The sequence below is a fragment of the Calliphora vicina genome, chromosome 2, assembly GCF_958450345.1.
Source record: "Calliphora vicina chromosome 2, idCalVici1.1, whole genome shotgun sequence".
In the NCBI taxonomy this organism is placed as follows: Eukaryota; Metazoa; Arthropoda; class Insecta; order Diptera; family Calliphoridae; genus Calliphora; species Calliphora vicina.
In genome coordinates this window covers 96932190-96953952 of record NC_088781.1, presented here as the reverse complement: position 1 = coordinate 96953952, position 21763 = coordinate 96932190, and the positions used below count along the sequence as shown (strand labels likewise).

The window sequence follows — 21763 nt, the reverse complement described above, 5'->3', positions numbered from 1 at the left end:
AAGTCAAATTTATTGGAATCCTGATATTACGATTGGTTCAAATATCCATCCATTATTTCAGATGGATAGTTTTTTTTAATTTTTTCCATTTTTTTCTTATTCTGAAATTATTTCAGATATTGTAGGTATAAATTTGTTTATTATAATTCAAGTATTATCACTGTTAAGTGATTAACAGTGCTCTGTTAACTGCAAAATGGGCTGAGCTAAAATATGTGGTTTAGGTCTGTGCTAAATAAATTTAAATTTATCTTCACACACATTATTTATTTTTATTTATTTCAAACAGTAATATAATTACTATTTTTTTTTTACTTTCGTTTCAACTTAAAATATGCTCAGAATGACAAATTATTGTCATTTGAAACATTGGACGAAGGCATTTCTTTTCTTTGATTCATCATACTTTCTAATGCAATAAGTACTTTAAATCGTAAATTGGATGTTTCTCTCGCCATTTATAGTCTAGTCTAATAACTCCGAGTTCTAGTTATACTCGAAAGAATTGCACTGTAGCGGTTCAAAATCAAAAATGATTCATAAAAGCTCGATGAATGCATAGTACAAAATCAGTGCATTAATAAATTTCGTCTTATTTTGATACAATGAACTCCGAAATAATAAAAAATATTGAAAATGTCGTTTTTCCGTATTAAGCTTAGTACTCTGTAGATATTTGCGAAAAATTGTATATACAACAAATGATAAGGTGATAATAAACATTTTTTTTATATAGTTTTATTTATATAAATTAACTGAATATAGTTTTATTTATATAAATTATATTCTGAAAAAAGGGAACAAAATTAGAAATATTCACTATTTCGCTACTGACAAAACAATGGAAACTTTTAAACTTCAGCAAGAATGAAGTGTAAGACGAAAATAATATTTAAAATAACGATGTAAAAAGCTCGTGTTTACAGTTATTTTATTTTTAAATTCTGGTAATTTTTCACAATTTCTTTTTCTAAGTTTATAGAAAAAGAAATTGAATTTTTCACAAAGTTAACGAAAATGGCTAAAGTTAAGATTTGTGAAGGCTTAAAAAATAAAATAATTAACGATTTTAAAGCTGGTTTAAAACAAAAAAGTATCTGTGACAAATATTCAATAAATAAATCAACAGTTTCAAAAATTATAAAGAAATTTCGTGAGACATGTTCTGTAAAAACTCAACATTTAGGTGGAAGACCTCGTAAGACTACTCTTAGACAAGATAATTTAATAGCGAGAGAGTTCAAGAAATTCCCAAAAATAACTCCTCGAGAGGTTGTTAATAGCTTAAAATTAGAAATAAGTACCCGAACAGTTAGTCGTTAATATTGGTTGCTATCGTCCTGTGAAAAAAACACTCATTTCTAAAAAGAACCGTTCTGCTGTCTACAATTTGCCAGGGATCATTTAAACTGGTCGATACAGAAATGGAATACTGTCCTCTTTTCCGACGAATCCAAATACAATATAAGAGGCAGTGATGGGAGAACATTTGTAAGACGACCAAAGGGAAAAAGATTAGATCCAAAGTACACAAATAAGACTGTAAAGTTTTGCGGTGGCAATATTATGGTATAGGGATGTTTTTCAGGGCAAGGTATGGGCCCAATTCATATTATAAAAGATATCATGGCAGGTATAGGATACAGAACCATATTAAACGATGTTATGTATCCATACGCTGAGGAAAATATGCCCCTAGTTTGGAGATTCCAACACGACAACGACCCGAAACACACCTCTAGGGTTGTAACGAGTGTTTACAATCCAACGAGGTATTGGAATATCTTGAATATTCGTGATTAAATATAATTTTTATTTAATATGATATACAATACATGTCAATATCTTATGCATCAATAGAAGCAGTATATTAAGAAGATGGAAAGATGAAAAAGGGTGTGAAGTTAAATTCGTAAGTTAAATACGTCCCACATATATGTTAACTACTTAACATAGCACTGTTAAATAAAGTAAATTTGAAAAACATAGTTTTTTTTGGCAAAAACATAATAAAATTAATTATTTTTATTCACCAATTAAAGAAAATACCTTAAATTTAAACTTTTAGTTAAAAAATAAAAAAAACGTCTTCATATTAAGATTAAAATTGCAGTTTGAATATGTAGTATTCAAGTTCATTGGCGGGCCACTTAGGGCAGACCTGAATGGGGTTTGGATATGGTGGGTGAAAGCTGGGAGGGAGTAGATATCAAAACTGTAAAGGGTATACCCAGTTGTTTCTCAGGGAGGGCGCTACTAGGGGCGGAATTTGTTCGATTACTTTGTTTACATTAATGTTCAAAGCGTTATAGGGGCCATTTAGGACAGACCTGAATGGGGTTTTGAGATACCGGGTGAAAGCTGGGAGAGAGTAGATGTCAAAATTATATAGGGCATATATACTTCTTTCTCAGGAAGGGCGCTACGAGGGGTGCAATTTGTTCCAAAATTGTTGTAATGTTAAAAGTGTTATAGGGGCCATTTAGGACAGACCTGAATGGGGTTTGGATATGGTGGGTGAAAGCTGGGAGGGAGTAGATATCAAAACTATATAGGGTATACCCAGTTGTTTCTCAGGGAGGGCGCTACTAGGGGCGGAATTTGTTCGATTACTTTGTTTACATTAATGTTCAAAGCGTTATAGGGGCCATTTAGGACAGACCTGAATGGGGTTTTGAGATACCGGGTGAAAGCTGGGAGAGAGTAGATGTCAAAATTATATAGGGCATATATACTTCTTTCTCAGGAAGGGCGCTACGAGGGGTGCAATTTGTTCCAAAATTGTTGTAATGTTAAAAGTGTTATAGGGGCCATTTAGGACAGACCTGAATGGGGTTTGGATATGGTGGGTGAAAGCTGGGAGGGAGTAGATATCAAAACTATATAGGGTATACCCAGTTGTTTCTCAGGGAGGGCGCTACGGGGGGTGGATTTTGTTCCAAAATTGTTGTAATGTTAAAAGTGTTATAGGGGCCATTTAGGACAGACCTGAATGGGGTTTGGACATGGTGGGTGAAAGCTGGGAGGGAATAGATATCAAAACTATATAGGGTATACCCAGTTGTTTCTCAGGGAGGGCGCTACGGGGGGTGGAATTTGTTCCAAAATTGTTGTAATGTTAAAAGTGTTATAGGGGCCATTTAGGACAGACCTGAATGGGGTTTCAACATGGTGGGTGAAAGCTGGGAGGGAGTAGATATCAAAACTATATAGGGTATACCCAGTTGTTTCTCAGGGAGGGCGCTACGGGGGGTGGATTTTGTTCCAAAATTGTTGTAATGTTAAAAGTGTTATAGGGGCCATTTAGGACAGACCTGAATGGGGTTTGGACATGGTGGGTGAAAGCTGGGAGGGAATAGATATCAAAACTATATAGGGTATACCCAGTTGTTTCTCAGGGAGGGCGCTACGATGGGTGGACTTTGTTCAATTACTTTTTTAACATTTATGTTCAAAGTGTGATAGGGGCCATTTAGGACAGACCTGAATAAGGTTTGGATATGGTGGGTGAAAGCTGGGAGGGAGTAGATGTCAAAACTATATAGGGTATACCCAGTTGTTTCTCAGGGAGGGCGCTACGAGGGGTGGACTTTGTTCAATTACTTTTTTAACATTTATGTTCAAAGTATGATAGGGGCCATTTAGGACAGACCTGAATGGGGTTTGGATATGGTGCGTGAAAGCTGGGAGGGAGTAGATGTCAAAACTATATAGGGTATACCCAGTTGTTTCTCAGGGAGGGCGCTACGAGGGGTGGACTTTGTTCAATTACTTTTTTAACATTTATGTTCAAAGTATGATAGGGGCCATTTAGGACAGACCTGAATGGGGTTTGGACATGGTGGGTGAAAGCTGGGAGGGAGTAGATACAAAAACTATATAGGGTATACCCAGTTGTTTCTCAGGGAGGGCGCTACGATGGGTGGACTTTGTTCAATTACTTTTTTAACATTTATGTTCAAAGTGTGATAGGGGCCATTTACGACAGACCTGAATGGGGTTTGGACATGGTGGGTGAAAGCTGGGAGGGAGTAGATACAAAAACTATATAGGGTATATCCAGTTGTTTCTCAGGGAGGGCGCTACGATGTGTGGACTTTGTTCAATTACTTTTTTAACATTTATGTTCAAAGTGTGATAGGGGCCATTTAGGACAGACCTGAATAAGGTTTGGATATGGTGGGTGAAAGCTGGGAGGGAGTAGATGTCAAAACTATATAGGGTATACCCAGTTGTTTCTCAGGGAGGGCGCTACGAGGGGTGGACTTTGTTCAATTACTTTTTTAACATTTATGTTCAAAGTATGATAGGGGCCATTTAGGACAGACCTGAATGGGGTTTGGATATGGTGGGTGAAAGCTGGGAGGGAGTAGATGTCAAAACTATATAGGGTATACCCAGTTGTTTCTCAGGGAGGGCGCTACGAGGGGTGGACTTTGTTCAATTACTTTTTTAACATTTATGTTCAAAGTATGATAGGGGCCATTTAGGACAGACCTGAATGGGGTTTGGACATGGTGGGTGAAAGCTGGGAGGGAGTAGATACAAAAACTATATAGGGTATACCCAGTTGTTTCTCAGGGAGGGCGCTACGATGGGTGGACTTTGTTCAATTACTTTTTTAACATTTATGTTCAAAGTGTGATAGGGGCCATTTACGACAGACCTGAATGGGGTTTGGACATGGTGGGTGAAAGCTGGGAGGGAGTAGATACAAAAACTATATAGGGTATACCCAGTTGTTTCTCAGGGAGGGCGCTACGATGTGTGGACTTTGTTCAATTACTTTTTTAACATTTATGTTCAAAGTGTGATAGGGGCCATTTACGACAGACCTGAATGGGGTTTGGACATGGTGGGTGAAAGCTGGGAGGGAGTAGATACAAAAACTATATAGGGTATACCCATTTGTTTCTCAGGGAGGGCGCTACGAGGGGTGGACTTTGTTCAATTACTTTTTTAACATTTATGTTCAAAGTATGATAGGGGCCATTTAGGACAGACCTGAATGGGGTTTCAACATGGTGGGTGAAAGCTGGGAGGGAGTAGATGACAAAACTATATAGGGTATACCCAGTTGTTTCTCAGGGAGGTCGCTACGATGGGTGGACTTTGTTCAATTACTTTTTTAACATTTATGTTCAAAGTGTGATAGGGGCCATTTAGGACAGACCTGAATGGGGTTTGGATATGGTGGGTGAAAGCTGGGAGGGAGTAGATATCAAAACTATATAGGGTATATCCAGTTGTTTCTCAGGGAGGGCGCTACGATGGGTGGACTTTGTTCAATTACTTTTTTAACATTTATGTTCAAAGTGTGATAGGGGCCATTTAGGACAGACCTGAATGGGGTTTGGACATGGTGGGTGAAAGCTGGGAGGGAGTAGATATCAAAACTATATAGGGTATATCCAGTTGTTTCTCAGGGAGGGCGCTACGATGGGTGGACTTTGTTCAATTACTTTTTTTAACATTTATGTTCAAAGTGTTATAGGGGCCATTTAGGACAGACCTGAATAAGGTTTGGATATGGTGGGTGAAAGCTGGGAGGGAGTAGATGTCAAAACTATATAGGGTATACCCAGTTGTTTCTCAGGGAGGGCGCTACGATGGGTGGACTTTGTTCAATTACTTTTTTAACATTTATGTTCAAAGTGTGATAGGGGCCATTTAGGACAGACCTGAATGGGGTTTGGACATGGTGGGTGAAAGCTGGGAGGGAGTAGATACAAAAACTATATAGGGTATACCCAGTTGTTTCTCAGGGAGGGCGCTACGAGGGGTGGACTTTGTTCAATTACTTTTTTAACATTTATGTTCAAAGTATGATAGGGGCCATTTAGGACAGACCTGAATGGGGTTTGGACATGGTGGGTGAAAGCTGGGAGGGAGTAGATATTAAAACTATATAGGGTATACCCAGTTGTTTCTCAGGGAGGGCGCTACGAGGGGTGGATTTTGTTGAATTACTTTTTTAATATTTATGTTCAAAGTGTTATAGGGGCCATTTAGGACAGACCTGAATGAGGTTTGGATATGGTGGGTGAAAGCTGGGAGGGAGTAGATGTCAAAACTATATAGGGTATACCCAGTTGTTTCTCAGGGAGGGCGCTACGATGTGTGGACTTTGTTCAATTACTTTTTTAACATTTATGTTCAAAGTGTGATAGGGGCCATTTAGGACAGACCTGAATGGGGTTTGGACATGGTGGGTGAAAGCTGGGAGGGAGTAGATACAAAAACTATATAGGGTATACCCAGTTGTTTCTCAGGGAGGGCGCTACAAGGGGTGGACTTTGTTCAATTACTTTTTTACCATTTATGTTCAAAGTATGATAGGGGCCATTTAGGACAGACCTGAATGGGGTTTGGATATGGTGGGTGAAAGCTGGGAGGGAGTAGATATAAAAACTATATAGGGTATACCCAGTTGTTTCTCAGGGAGGGCGCTACGAGGGGTGGATTTTGTTGAATTACTTTTTTAACATTTATGTTCAAAGTGTGATAGGGGCCATTTAGGACAGACCTGAATGGGGTTTGGACATGGTGGGTGAAAGCTGGGAGGGAGTAGATATCAAAACTATATAGGGTATACCCAGTTGTTTCTCAGGGAGGGCGCTACGAGGGGTGGATTTTGTTCAAATACTTTTTTGAAGAATTTTTGTGTAGAAACACGTAAACATGTACGTATTTATTTTTGCTTACACTATAAAAAATGGAATTGTACCAAATTGCAGACTCTTTTTATTTTTGTTATTGTATATTTAATACTTTTTGAACAATCTAAATGGCCGACTTTTTTTGACTGGAAATCGCCAAATACAAAAAATATTTAATTAAAACCATACTGCCCAGCAAAAACTTCGCTTACAAAGGCTACAATGTCTTTTTTAATAACTTACTTTTTAAGTAGTAAAGTCTAAAAAAAAAACAAAATAAACAAACAAAACAAAAAAACTGTTACTTTTTTCAATTTGCCCATTTTTTTTATTGCATGTTTATTTTTAGAAAAACAGAAAAGAATATTGCATTACTGTGTGAAAACCATTATTTGATGTACAATAAAATAACTAAGCACTGGTGTAGTGAGCACAACGGCAGACTACCAAACAGAAGGTTGCAGGTTCGAATCGGGTCTGCGACTTATTTCTTTTTTATTTTTATTTTTTTGTGTAAATAAAAATTCTATAAATAACTCTACTAACAAAACAACTTATTTCTGGACAAAATATAAAGGATTACTTTTGGGACATCGCGAACAAAAATAATGACTTCTTACAGTAGAAAAATAAGTAGTTGAATCGTCAAATTCCCCTTATTTTTCGGCTTATTTGTAAGAGAAGTTTTTGCTGGGATATTTTGGACGGAAATAAGTTGTTTTGTTAGTAGAGTTATTTATAGAATTTTGTATTTGCAAACAAAAAATAAAAAAAAAAAAATAAGTCGCAGCCAAGAGTCGAACCATCAACCATCCGTTTGCTATTCTCTTGTTGTACTCACTACACCACTACTTATAGTGCGTCAAATAATGGTTTTCACACAGTAATGCAATATTCTTTTCTGTTCTTCTAAAAATAAACAGGCAATAAAAAAGTGGGCAAATTGAAAAAAAGTAACAGTTTTTTTTGTTTTGTTTGTTTATTTTATAGTAAAGTCTAAAAAACAAAAACAGTATACTTAAAAAGTAAGTTATTAAAAAAGACATTATTTGTAGCTTTGTAAGCGAAGTTTTTGCTGGGTAGTTTGAGAAATTCAGCAAAAACTTCGCTTACAAAGCTACAAATAACAAAATAAACAAACAAAACAAATAATCAGTTACCATTTTGGAACAAATTCCACCCCTCGTAGCGCCCTCCCTGAGAAACAACTGGGTATACCCTATATAGTTTTAATATCTACTCCCTCCCAACTTTCACCCACCATGTCCAAACCCCTTTCAGGTCTGTCCTAAATGGGCCCTACAACACTTTGAACATAAATGTTAAAAAAGTAATTCAACAAAATCCACCCCTCGTAGCGCCCTCCCTGAGAAACAACTGGGTATACCCTATATAGTTTTGACATCTACTCCCTCCCAGCTTTCACCCACCATATTCAAACCTCATTCAGGTCTGTCCTAAATGGCCAATATAACACTTTGGACATAAATGTTAAAAAAGTAATTGAACAAAATCCACTCATCGTAGCGCCCTCCCTGAGAAACAACTGGATATACCCTATATAGTTTTGATATCTACTCCCTCCCAGCTTTCACCCACCATATCCAAACCTCATTCAGGTCTGTCCTAAATGGCCCCTATAACACTTTGAACATAAATGTTAAAAAAAGTAATTGAACAAAGTCCACCCATCGTAGCGCCCTCCCTGAGAAACAACTGGATATACCCTATATAGTTTTTGTATCTACTCCCTCCCAGCTTTCACCCACCATGTCCAAACCCCATTCAGGTCTGTCCTTAATGGCCCCGATAACACTTTGAACATAAATATTAAAAAAGTAATTCAACCAAATCCACCCCTCGTAGCGCCCTCCCTGAGAAACAACTGGGTATACCCTATATAGTTTTAATATCTACTCCCTCCCAGCTTTCACCCACCATGTCCAAACCCCATTCAGGTCTGTCCTAAATGGCCCCTATCATACTTTGAACATAAATGTTAAAAAAGTAATTGAACAAAGTCCACCCCTCGTAGCGCCCTCCCTGAGAAACAAATGGGTATACCCTATATAGTTTTTGTATCTACTCCCTCCCAGCTTTCACCCACCATGTCCAAACCCCATTCAGGTCTGTCCTAAATGGCCCCTATCACACTTTGAACATAAATGTTAAAAAAGTAATTGAACAAAGTCCACCCATCGTAGCGCCCTCCCTGAGAAACAACTGGGTATACCCTATATAGTTTTGACATCTACTCCCTCCCAGCTTTCACCCACCATATCCAAACCTTATTCAGGTCTGTCCTAAATGGCCCCTATAACACTTTGAACATTACAACAATTTTGGAACAAATTCCACCCCCCGTAGCGCCCTCCCTGAGAAACAACTGGGTATACCCTATATAGTTTTGATATCTACTCCCTCCCAGCTTTCACCCACCATGTTGAAACCCCATTCAGGTCTGTCCTAAATGGCCCCTATAACACTTTTAACATTACAACAATTTTGGAACAAATTCCACCCCCCGTAGCGCCCTCCCTGAGAAACAACTGGGTATACCCTATATAGTTTTGATATCTATTCCCTCCCAGCTTTCACCCACCATGTCCAAACCCCATTCAGGTCTGTCCTAAATGGCCCCTATAACACTTTTAACATTACAACAATTTTGGAACAAAATCCACCCCCCGTAGCGCCCTCCCTGAGAAACAACTGGGTATACCCTATATAGTTTTGATATCTACTCCCTCCCAGCTTTCACCCACCATATCCAAACCCCATTCAGGTCTGTCCTAAATGGCCCCTATAACACTTTTAACATTACAACAATTTTGGAACAAATTGCACCCCTCGTAGCGCCCTTCCTGAGAAAGAAGTATATATGCCCTATATAATTTTGACATCTACTCTCTCCCAGCTTTCACCCGGTATCTCAAAACCCCATTCAGGTCTGTCCTAAATGGCCCCTATAACGCTTTGAACATTAATGTAAACAAAGTAATCGAACAAATTCCGGCCCTAGTAGCGCCCTCCCTGAGAAACAACTGGGTATACCCTATACAGTTTTGATATCTACTCCCTCCCAGCTTTCACCCACCATATCCAAACCCCATTCAGGTCTGCCCTAAGTGGCCCGCCAATGAACTTGAATACTACATATTCAAACTGCAATTTTAATCTTAATATGAAGACGTTTTTTTTTATTTTTTAACTAAAAGTTTAAATTTAAGGTATTTTCTTTAATTGGTGAATAAAAATAATTAATTTTATTATGTTTTTGCCAAAAAAAACTATGTTTTTCAAATTTACTTTATTTAACAGTGCTATGTTAAGTAGTTAACATATATGTGCGACGTATTTAACTTACGAATTTAACTTCACACCCTTAAGATGAAAGCGTAATATTAAATTTAAAGATGTACTATACTCTCCAGATTTACAAGCGAATTTTGTTTCAGTTAGCAAGGTTGTACATTATGGCGGAACAATAAAATTTAATAGCAAAGGAGCTTTTCTTATGGATAAAAATAATAATTTACTTATACATGCTAAAAATGAAAATAATTTATTTGTGTTCAATCTGTGTTGAATCTAAAGAACAATTGAATGCGATGGGTACCAATAATGAAATGTGGCACAAACGATTCGGTCATCTTAACTATCAACGTTTAAAAGAGTTGTGTAGTAAAGAAATGGTGAATGGGTTAAATTTGAACAATGAAACTTATGATCAGTGTAAAACTTACATGGTCAGTAAAATCCACGCAACATCATTCCCGATGCAGACTGAAAATATATCTGAAGAAGTTCTAGATTTGATTCATACCGACTTGTGTGGTCCAATGAATGTGGAATCCTTAGGGGGATCGAAATATTTTTTGTCGTTTATAGATGACAAATCAAGACGAATTTGGATATATTTTTTAAACCGAAAAAGTGAAGTGTTTGATAAATTTAAAATATTCAAAAGTATGGTAGAACGTCAAACTGGTCATCAAAAAAAGGCAATACGGAGTGATAATGGTGGAGAGTATATCAACAATAAATTTAATCAATATTTAGAAGAATGCGGAATTCAACGTCAACTTACGCCCCAGCAAAATGGAGTCGCGGAAAGAAATAACCGAACACTGGTAGAAATGGCACGATGTTTACTTATAGATTCTGGACTTGATAACAAATTATGGGCTGAAGCTGTAGCAACCGCAGCTTACTTGCGAAATATATGTCCTTCCAAAAGTTTAGACAACAAAACCCCTCATGAAGTCTGGACAGGTCGAAAACCTAACGTAAAACATCTGAAGGTCTTTGGTTCAACTGCTGTGACATTAAATAAACAAAGAAAAGGCAAGTTTGATAAAAAAGGGTTCATTGTTAATAATGGTTGGATATTTGCTTGCTTCTAAAGCTTATAGGTTATACAATAAGGAAACAAATAAGGTAATCGGACTTATTATTTGATGAAAACATTTACCTGGAAAAGAAGAAAATACTTCAAGCAAGGAGTTTGTTTCATTTAATGATTTTTTAGATACAAAAGAAGTAATTGAACATGAAAATCAAGTTGACACAGCTATAGCACAAGAAAATGTAACAGACATTATTTCTGAAGATGAAAATGAAGACACATATTCAGAAGAATTTTATGATATGGATGAATTTAATGGTTTTACATCGCCTGTAGAAGATATCCCTGATGGAAGTAGAAATGCTACCCGTGGCCCTGGCAGACCAAACATTTTGCGAACCGGCAAACCTGGACGTCCAAGATTTAAATTTACTAAATAATGTGGTGGAGAATCAGGTTCCTAAAACATTTAAAGAAGCATTATCTAGTGGCAAGAGTCGATATTAAAAGAAATGAAATCTTTACAAGAAAAAGGTACATGGTCATTAGCTGAACTTCCAAATGGTTATAAAACAATCAAATGTAAGTGGGTTTATGCTTTGAAGAAAAATCAAAAAGGAGAAGTAATACGATACAAAGCCCGATTCGTAGCAAAAGGTTGTAGCCAAAGGTATGGCATTGATTACCAAGAAACATTTTCGCCTGTAGTTCGGTATGCAACATTACGTATGTTATTGGCTTTAGCAGTAGAACATAAAATGCATTTGCATCAACTGGATGTAGTAACAGCATATTTAAATGGCGAACTTCACGATGAAATCTATATGCAACAACCTGAAGGATTTATAGATGAGTTACATCCGAAGAAAGTTTTACGACTCCATAAATCACAAGCTGGAAGAGAATGGAATTCGAAACTAAATGATGTTCTCTGTAAAATTGGATTTGAAAGGTGCAGAATGAACCGTGTTTATATAAAATGATTCGCAACAATAATTGAATTATAATAGCTGTTTATGTTGATGACATTATTATCGGCTGCAAAGATAAAAATTAAATTTTGAAAATTAAATCGCAAATTGGTTGTGAATTCGAAATAACTGACAAAGGATTACTAGAACATTTCTTGGGGATGGAAGTACAACGTGATGGAAACACTGGAGACATTAAGTTAAGTCAAGAAGTTTACATCAATGAATTATTACAAGAATATGGCATGGAAAATTCCAAACCTTCATCTATACCATTAACCCCTGGGGGGGGTTCCTCTCTATTGCGATGCGAATGAAAAATGGTACAATTGGTACCCTTTATTGCGTTTTCGCATTTCACAAAAAATTAGTTTAAAATGTTTTTATTTACAAGTTTTGACATTTCATTTTTTCATTCTTCGCTATTGTTTATTTTGTGGTGCCAGTATTGCTTCTTTTTGCGAAAGCATTTGCGTAGACGATACAGAGTACAAAATTGTATTCTTAACGCATTTACCTTTCGCATTGAAATTGCTTTCGCATCACAATAGAGAGTAACCCCCCTGGTTTTCAAATAAGTTTTGATAATGATTGTGAAAAAGTTGACAAGACCTCATATCAATCGCTGATTGATATGAATCCAAATTAGCACAAAGAAATTCAGAACCGCATGTAGAACATTAAGTAGCTGCTAAGAGTATACTACGTTATTTAAAAGGTACGAAAATTTTTAAACTACATTTTTCTGGTAGCAAAATTCTTGAAGGCTACGCAGATGCAGATTGTGGTGGATGTTCTGTGGATAGGAAATCGTATTCCGGATTTGTATTTTATCTTGGTAAAAGTGTTATTTCGTGGGAATCAAAAAAGCAATCTACAACGGCACTTAGCAGTACAGAAGCCGAATACATGTCAATATCTAATGCACCAAAAGAAGCAGTATATTTAAGAAGATTGTTGCAAGAGCTTGGTTTTTGGAAAGATGAAAGCGTAATATTAAATGTCGACAATCAAGGTGTTTTGAAATTGGCAACTAATCCAATATATGTATCACAATAGGAGCAAACACATTGATATTAAGTATCATCATATAAGATATGTCGTTCAATCCAAAGAAGTGGAATTATAATATTGTCCGACTGAACACATGATTGCAGATGTATTTACAAAGAATTTACCAAAGGCTAAACATTTTCATTTTGTTGATTTGTTGAAATTAAAATAATTTAATTTAATTTGTAAAGAATATCCATGCTGAGGAGGAGTATTGGAAATAAACCTTATTGTAAAATCACTTTATATATGTATGTAGCAACATGAATATTTTAGTTAGCATAGAAAAATATTGTGTACAATATTTTTCTAAGCTAACTAAAATATTCATGTTGCTATATACTATAACAATAAGGTTTATTTCCAACACGAGGTACGTGTTTTGAAGTGGCCTGTCCAATCGCCAGATCTCAATCCCATAGAAAATCTATGGGAAATTGTAGATCGTAAAATAAGGACCCAAAATTACACCAGGAAAGAAGATTTATCGGATGCGGTTATAAGGGAATGGCAAAATATTTCAAAGGAGACCATTGACTCTTTAATTGGTTCAATGCATCGTCGATGTGTAGCAGTTATAAAAAATAAGGGATACCCAACAAAATATTGAGTTAATGCTAAGTTTAGACCATATTTGATAAAATAATACCTAAGTTTTCATTGTTTTGTCAATGCCGTAATAAAGAAATATTTTAATTTTATTTTCTCATTTTTAGAATTTAATTAATTATGTCCATTGTTTTTTGTTAAATTAAGTTAATAAAAGTATACAAATAAAATACTACAAAAATGTTAAAATTATTTCAGATTTTAGTCCACTAATGAAATATTTGGAAAAGTTTCCATTGTTTTGTCAACCACTGTATGTAATTTGAATGGTATTCATGCACATCTCTGGTCTCAACGTCTAACTAGAACCAGCACTGGCTATAATTATGCTTTCAAGAACTAATTATGAAACTAATACATAACAATACAATAGTTCGCTGTCTTCACAATTATGCAGCTTCATTCAAGATGACAAACGTGAATTAACTTCATGAGGAGATCAGTTAACTGTCAGTCGGACAACTTAAAGCATATCATCTGCCTAGTCACCCCAACCATCAGATGCTTTCACAATGACATCCAAGACGTCATTCCATCAAATGTCGTCCGACTGTCTATCGCAAGTGGTCTGTAAATATTGCATCAAACGGAGGTCTCCGAAGATTTCACAAACATGTAAGAAACACAAAAGAATCGAGTTTCAATATGGTAGTAATCGTAAACACACTTTTAAGCTATTATCGGATTTTCTTCAACATAATCGGATGAAATTCATTTATTTGGAGGACCAATTATTAGACCTAAAACTTTCTTTAAAATTTATCGCGATTTGATACTGGTTTTTTCCAAAAATATAAATGAAAACTAATTTCGAAGATAATTGATTATTTCCACTTAGATTTGTTGCTATTGATGTGCACACTGTTAAAACTATGTACCTAAAGATTTCCTATTGTTTTGTAAAACAAATAAAATAATTTATTCTTTTAAAATTTATTTTTTTGTTAATAGGGTTACGGATAATATTTTTGCGGAACATTTTAACCCCTTAAATCCCTGTTGTAATGGTGTTTTTTGCTCAAAAAAGACCATGCCTTGAGGATTTAGAGGGTTAACATATTCTACAAAAATATTCTCCGTAACATTTTACATAACTTTGCTGAACACATTTTATACCTAAAATGTAAGGATCACATGGTTTCTTATGACGATTAACAATAAGAATGTGCCAGAGTTGGGAAACTTTAACCCACCCTCAAATGAAATTCAGATATAAACTTTCAAAACGCCGATACACGTGTCTTTTTTTTTGTCTCCTCTATCAAAATTTATTGCTCGGACCTCGTAATTTTTTTGGTGTTGTATAGTGTTATTTATGTGTACACTCAATTCTAATTTTTAGTTTTTGTAATTGTAATAGGTTAATATTAGGGAATTCATTCGACTAATGATCGTTCGATTAATCGAATAATTTCTTATGAATAATTATTCGAACAATTAAAAAATGGCCCTTTTCGAATAACGAATAATTCGAACAATTTTATGTAGAATAATCGAATAAAACGAATAAATGTTCATATATGTATATTTAAATTTAATAAATTGCTTAAAATTTTTCATAATTTCAAATTTAAATAAGTAATAATGACTCACAAAAATTGTATTGTTTCTTAAATTCGACAAATATCTAAAGATAAAGGGACTTTCGATCACTGTAGATGAGTGTTCCGATAGCTCCTTCTATAAATACATAAATATTACTGCAATAAGTTACAATTCTAAATACAAATCTTTCAAAATTATTAATTTAGAACTTGAACCAATGAAAATAAAAGGTAAGGAATAAAGTATTTGTTATTCAGCTGGCGAAATATTAGAAGAATCGCAATTAATAATCAAAATATTAACTTAGATTAAAGTGGAGTTGAATGTGATGGAGAATGTGATTTTGAAACGGTCGTCGAAAGTGATATTCAGTATGACATTTATAATGATTACATTGAAATAGATGAAGGCCATGATCTTAAAATATATGTAAGTATACGTATTTGTTGCAAAATATTTAATAAATCGAATGATAAACACAAATATTGCAAACTAACGTTTTGTTGCAAGAAAAGCATGGAGTTCGTCTTATACATGATTTTGAACATCTTTGTCTAACATGGTAATAAAGTTTTTGTGTATTTGTAAATGCGTCAATCATACACAGCCTGACTTCAAATTAGCCACGTTCAATGACAATGATATCAAACTTTGGACAGATTCCCTTTATTGTGTAATTCCCCAAGACCACTTTATTAAGCTAAGATTCGGCAACGTTGATAGAGCTTGATGTATAATACAATTTGTTATAAATTATTTAGAAATAGTGAATAATTCATTTACTAAAGAATTAGTTACTCAATTTAAAACCGAATTAATGAACGACATAAAAAGTTCTTAATACGTTTATATTGTATTTGAATTCAGGATCATGTCCAACTAGCTCAAACTTTTTAAAGCATACCTCCAAAACGGAAACTAAAGGTTTATTTTGAAAATTTAATGATGGACTTTGTTTTCGAATGTTTTTCAACATTATAAATACTTGAATTGTTAACTTTAACGTTATTTTTAGTTTTTCTTTAACAATCAAATATTAAAAAACCGACATCAAAACTTCATTCTTTACTTTTAAAAAAAAAAATTAAATTATTCGAATAATTCGATTAATTTTAAACGTGTGATCGAATTATTCGAACAAGTTAAAATCTCTTATTCGAATTATTCGTTTTATTCGAACAAGAGAAAAATCGAATAATTCGAATACCCTAGTTAATATTCTAAAAAATAAAAAATATTTTAAGTTTAACATACTCTCGTTGCTTATGTTGTGAACAGTACTGTATTTAAATATTTTTTATTTTATTTCTACACCCTCCTCCTCATTGTAAACGTGAAAGATTATGAGTATGATTGTACATTGACACAACTCAAAATTTTAATTTTTCAGAATTCGAAAATAAATATGTATATACCAATTGAAACATAATGAATGACATTAGTGTTTTTTAGCAACAGTTAAGAACAACTGATATTTTTTGTATAGATAAACAAGTGTATTGTGCATAGTTTAAGCTCAAAATTAATTTTTCGGATTTATACCTATATCCCGAAAAAATAATTTTGAGTGGTATCACTTTTGTACTGGGTGTGCGATATATACTTTATACAAGTGTAATTTCTTATAAATTAAAAATCACACATTTACTACAATTTTTCATACCTACATTAGTACATGCATACGTAAATATCCCAGCGGGAAAAAGATGCAGTAAAGAGGCCTTCCTAAATGCCTCATTTTGCAGACACAAGGACTTGCAAAATCATTTTGCCGCATTGCAAAATCATTTCAATTTTACACGGCGTGTCATTGCGAGCCAAGGCCTTGCATACTCGCTGCTGTTAGAGGGCTGAGAGAAGGCCTACTTATGATGGGCTGTTGGCAGCCAACAAGCTCACTTGTTATTAGAAGGGGATTCATAGGGCTTCTTGAACACCTTCTAAGAGCAGGCAGGGTGGAATGAGTATCGGATCTTTTAGAATGTGTAAGTATGCCCTTTAGAAGGCCTACAAATTGAAGTCCTATCATTTTTTCCCGCTGGGATACTAACTACATACATAGATTCATACATGTGTATTTACAATAACGACTTCAAACAAAAACATTACACATGTGAACAGCATGCGCATGGCAAAAACAAAAACAAAAAGTAAAAATAATAATAAATAAAAAAGATATGTGTACAATGAAATGAAAAGATGGGAAATAAGAATTACACTAAAAGAAAAACAACATTACCTAACATGCAATTGTTTTTATTGTATATCCCTTTTAGCTTGACTTTGTTTTATTTGTTTGTTTACTTGTGTCGTCGTGTTGTTCTTGATTATTTAAATGTTGTTTTCTGTTTTGTTTTAATCTCCCACTATATTTTGTTTTTATATTTCTTATTAACCAACTCAATATACATACACATTAATCACAAACAAATATATCTACAAAACAAACTTGATGACAATAATTTAAGGTGGAATAAAATTAGCAGCGATTTCGTTGAGAAATATAAAATGTATAAAGGAGGGGGGGGGGGTTTGTATTGCAAGATACGAATACTTGAATATTTATTGTATTTATTCGCTTCTATTGCTGTGCGACTTTTTAAAGATGTTTTATTGACAATTGGTATGTGTGTATGTATTACTTGTGTTTTTATTTTAATGTTGACTTAAGCATACTTTGCTTGTAAAAAGTTAAATTTATTTTATTTGTGTATAAGTTGCGCGCGCGTTTTTAATGTGTACATACTTTTTATTTTTTTGTTAATTATTATTGTTTATTTTTTCTCGTTTGTTATGAATTCATTCTTGCTTATTTATAACTTGAGTTTTCACTTTGTTTTTATTTTCCTTTGTTTATATTTTCACTTGACGTTTTTATTTTCTCTTTAAAGAAAACATTGATCAGCTAATAGAAAGAATTTTCGTTATTGATATGACATCTAAATATTTAGAAAACAAAAAAAAACATTTTTCTTTCTATTTTTATTATGTATAATTATTGGTTTTATTTGCACGATTTTTATCACCTGAGTAATAAATTATTAGTATTTACTCATACAGACTCATTAACACAAACACTGTTAGACAAATGACAACACACATGGGCAATTAAAACATAATATTTAGTAGTAGGTATTTTTATTTCTTTGTTTTCTTTTTAAACCCTTCAAAATATTTTTATTTGTTTTTTTTTTTTTGCTTTCGCACTTGTTATATTTTTATATTTACTGTTTTTTTATTTTATTCAATATATTATTCTTTCTCGTTTAGTTGGGAAGAGTAAAACTTTATTTTAGTATGACTTTTTTTATTTCATTTAATTTTTTTCAAAGTTCTCTGTAAATTCGACCTTCTTGTGGTTACACAATTTCAAAGACGTTTGATTACTTTTTTCACATACATTTTATTTTAGTGGCCCACAGAAGGTTTTATTAGCATTTATTAACTTTATATTTTTGGTAATTTGGATTATATTTGTTGCATGTATTCTTTTTTTATATATATATACTTATATTTTTGTATTTATTTAGGTGAAAAAATATTATTTCGTACTTGCACAGAAAACGCTATTTTCAACCGACGACCAACCACAATGACGGCGAAAAACCAAAAGACAGATTAGTGAGAGCAAACACACGCAAAAACAAATTTTTAACAGAGTTGGAAAAAAATGTACACTTTTTAGTACATTTGTAATATGTTGTGGATCGTGTTCGTGGGTTGACAGTAAAATCTCAAGACTTCGTATGCTTATTAGATTTTACTATTTTTATTATTTTAATAAAAAATGTGAACAAAATGTTGGAATAAAAATACAACAGTTTAAAGTAGTGAATATAGTTAATATTTTTTGGGCGGTTTTTTTCTGAAAATATATATTTATTTAACAACCAAAATATTCACTAGAAATAATTTGTATGGCAGAACTACGTTTGCCGGGTCAGCTATATACATATAAATAATTCGGTATTATTAGTCTATTTTTCATAAACATAAAATTTAAGTACATGGCGTAACCTGGAGGTCCAATTTTCACACACCATTCGTTTGAAAATAGTATTAAGTGATGAAACACACTTTTGGTTAAATAGCTGTCAATAAACCGAATTGCTAGGATGAAGGCATTATTATTGCAGATATTTGGTTTCAGCCACATGTCACACAGCGTGCGATACAATCAATTTACTGGGAGAAATATTTATCGAACGAATAATTTCAAGAATTGTACCTGTTAACTGGCCGCCTCGTTCATGCGATTTGTTATTTTCTCTGGGGATATGTAAAGTCATAGGTCTATGCAGATAAATCAGAAACAATCGAGGTTGAAAGCGAATATTCGACCCTTTATTGCCGAAAGACTTTCAGGCTGTCTTTCGGCAATAAAGCCGACATTAATGCCATACAATTATCCAATTGATAAAGGCAATTGGATGGATATTAAAAACGAGTTTTTTTCTGTTTTATTTTGTCTATATAAAACACTCTTTATTAAGGTTAAAGGTCATTGGCGAACATACCACTCTAACTTGTTTAAATATACTGGGAATTTCAATGCAATATCCTTATTTGTTCATAATATCAGATCAAAGATTATTGAAATGAACTTGAACCTCTGGCAAAAATAACTAAATTTTTTATAGATATGACCCTTTTTTTGAGCAATTTCGGTTCAATACCGTCCAGTATGGAACTAGATGAGATTTGAATGGCGATGATAGTGATAGTAACTGTTAAATTAGTTACGATTTTTGCCAATGATTAATAGAAATATTTATTTGAAAATAAATGTACCTGAAATTTAGTATTCTCTGCGTTTTTTGCTTTCATTTAAATTTGCAATACATATACAGTGGTCGACATAAGTCTACGTACGACCACAATTTTTGCTACTTTATGAGAGAAAACCCGGCAAATAAAAAAAAAGCAGTTTTGTTTAAATCTATTTTTATTGCTATGCACCAAAAAAAATGTTGCAATGTAAAATTGCAAAATTATTCATAAAAACAATAAAAAAAAATATTGACAAAAGTCTACATACGACCACAGCATGTCCTGTTTTTTTTTTTTTTTTTGAATACTAACAGATAAGCATGCAATTTATTAGGTCTACAGTTCAAACAATATTCAGTAACTTTGAAAACACTGGTAGAGTTAAAAAAAGCTCCGAAGTGGTCGCCCAAAGAAACTACATCGTAGAGATGTAATCTTCATTTTAAAAGAAGTCAACAAAAACCCAAAAGTAAATACCACAAAATTGGCCGAAGAACTCGCAACAAGATCAGAAGTTATTGTTCATCCACGAACAATTTAAAGAACCTTAAATAATAACGGTAATTAAAGCAGGGTAAATTACCGAACGGATCGCAAACTGCGTTTGGAATTCGCCAAAAAGCACATGGAATTCTGGAAGCGAGTTTTGTTCACTGATGAGTTGAAGTATAACATAATTGGAAGATAGAGTATTTCGCAAAACAAATAGAGCAATGGATCCGAAAAATTTACTCGCTATAGTTAAGCATGGTGGTGGCAGTGTGATAGTTTGGGGTACTTTCGCTGCTTCTGGAGTGCGAAAGTTAGTGTTTATTGAGGGTAATATGGATCGTTATCAGTACAAATCCATTTTGGAACAAAATTTTAGAGCATCGGTTGATATTTTAACTCTTGGTTAAAGTTGGATTTTTCAGCAAGATAACGATCCCAAACATACGTCTCAAATTGTCAAAGATTGGCTACTCTACCATGCCCCACGACAATTGTACACAACACCTGTGGGAAATTCTACAACGGAAGATCCGAAAATATCTTATTACTTGTGCACCAATGTTAAAGGAGAAGCTTCCAGAAGAATGGCAAAATATAACGTCCGTAGAACTGGAAAATTTAGTTGCTTCGATGCCCAGACGCTTGTAGATAGATGCCCGTGGTGGCCCAACGAAATATTGAATATGTATAATGAAAATTTGTATTCGCTGAAAAATTTTTATTTAGTGTACAGATCGTATGTAGACTTGTGTCAACATATTTTTTTAATTTTTTGTGAATTATAGTTTAAATTAATTATAAATTTAGCGATATTTTTTTGTTATATTACTAAAAATGCTATTGAAATAAAACTGCATCGTTACTTTTACTTATTGTGGTTTAGAAGTCCGCGAGTTATGAAAATAATGGTCGTACGTAGACTTTTGTCGGTCACTGTATGATTCTTCAGCAGACAAGAGAAAATATTTATTAAGGACATAATTTTTTCAAAAATTTTTTATGAAATACTCTACGACATTTTTTCCATAAAATGTTTTTCAAGCGTTTAAAGATATTAAGATATTATGCTACTCTTGCAAAGTATGAGTTTAATCAACCTAATTTCCAGGCGATGGCTATAATTACTTTGCTTATTGACACGTTGAAAAATGTTGTCAGATACTTGACTCTCCTGTCACCATAGATAATCCAACGGATCCCAGTGGTCTAAAATATAACATAAATCCAAATCTGTAATCTTCTAAAGAGTAGAGATTAATGATTGATAAATAGCTTCAAAATTTAAAACAGCAGCAAAAATCTAGATAAAAACTTAT

The 21763-nt window shown here is 33.8% G+C and overlaps 1 protein-coding gene across 2 annotated transcripts in view; it reads right to left on the bottom strand.

Annotated features, from left to right (window-relative positions):
• Positions 1–21763, bottom strand: part of LOC135952148 (serine-rich adhesin for platelets) — an 81055-nt gene that overhangs the window by 55816 nt on the left and 3476 nt on the right. The window contains exon 1 of one of the 2 annotated variants that reach the window (XM_065501953.1): positions 17425–18943. The exons of the other annotated variant lie outside the window; for it this stretch is intronic. The gene's annotated coding sequence lies outside the window, so the exon portion shown is untranslated. Of the gene's footprint in view, positions 1–17424; positions 18944–21763 lie in introns of those variants that run through there. 2 annotated transcript variants of the gene reach the window in all.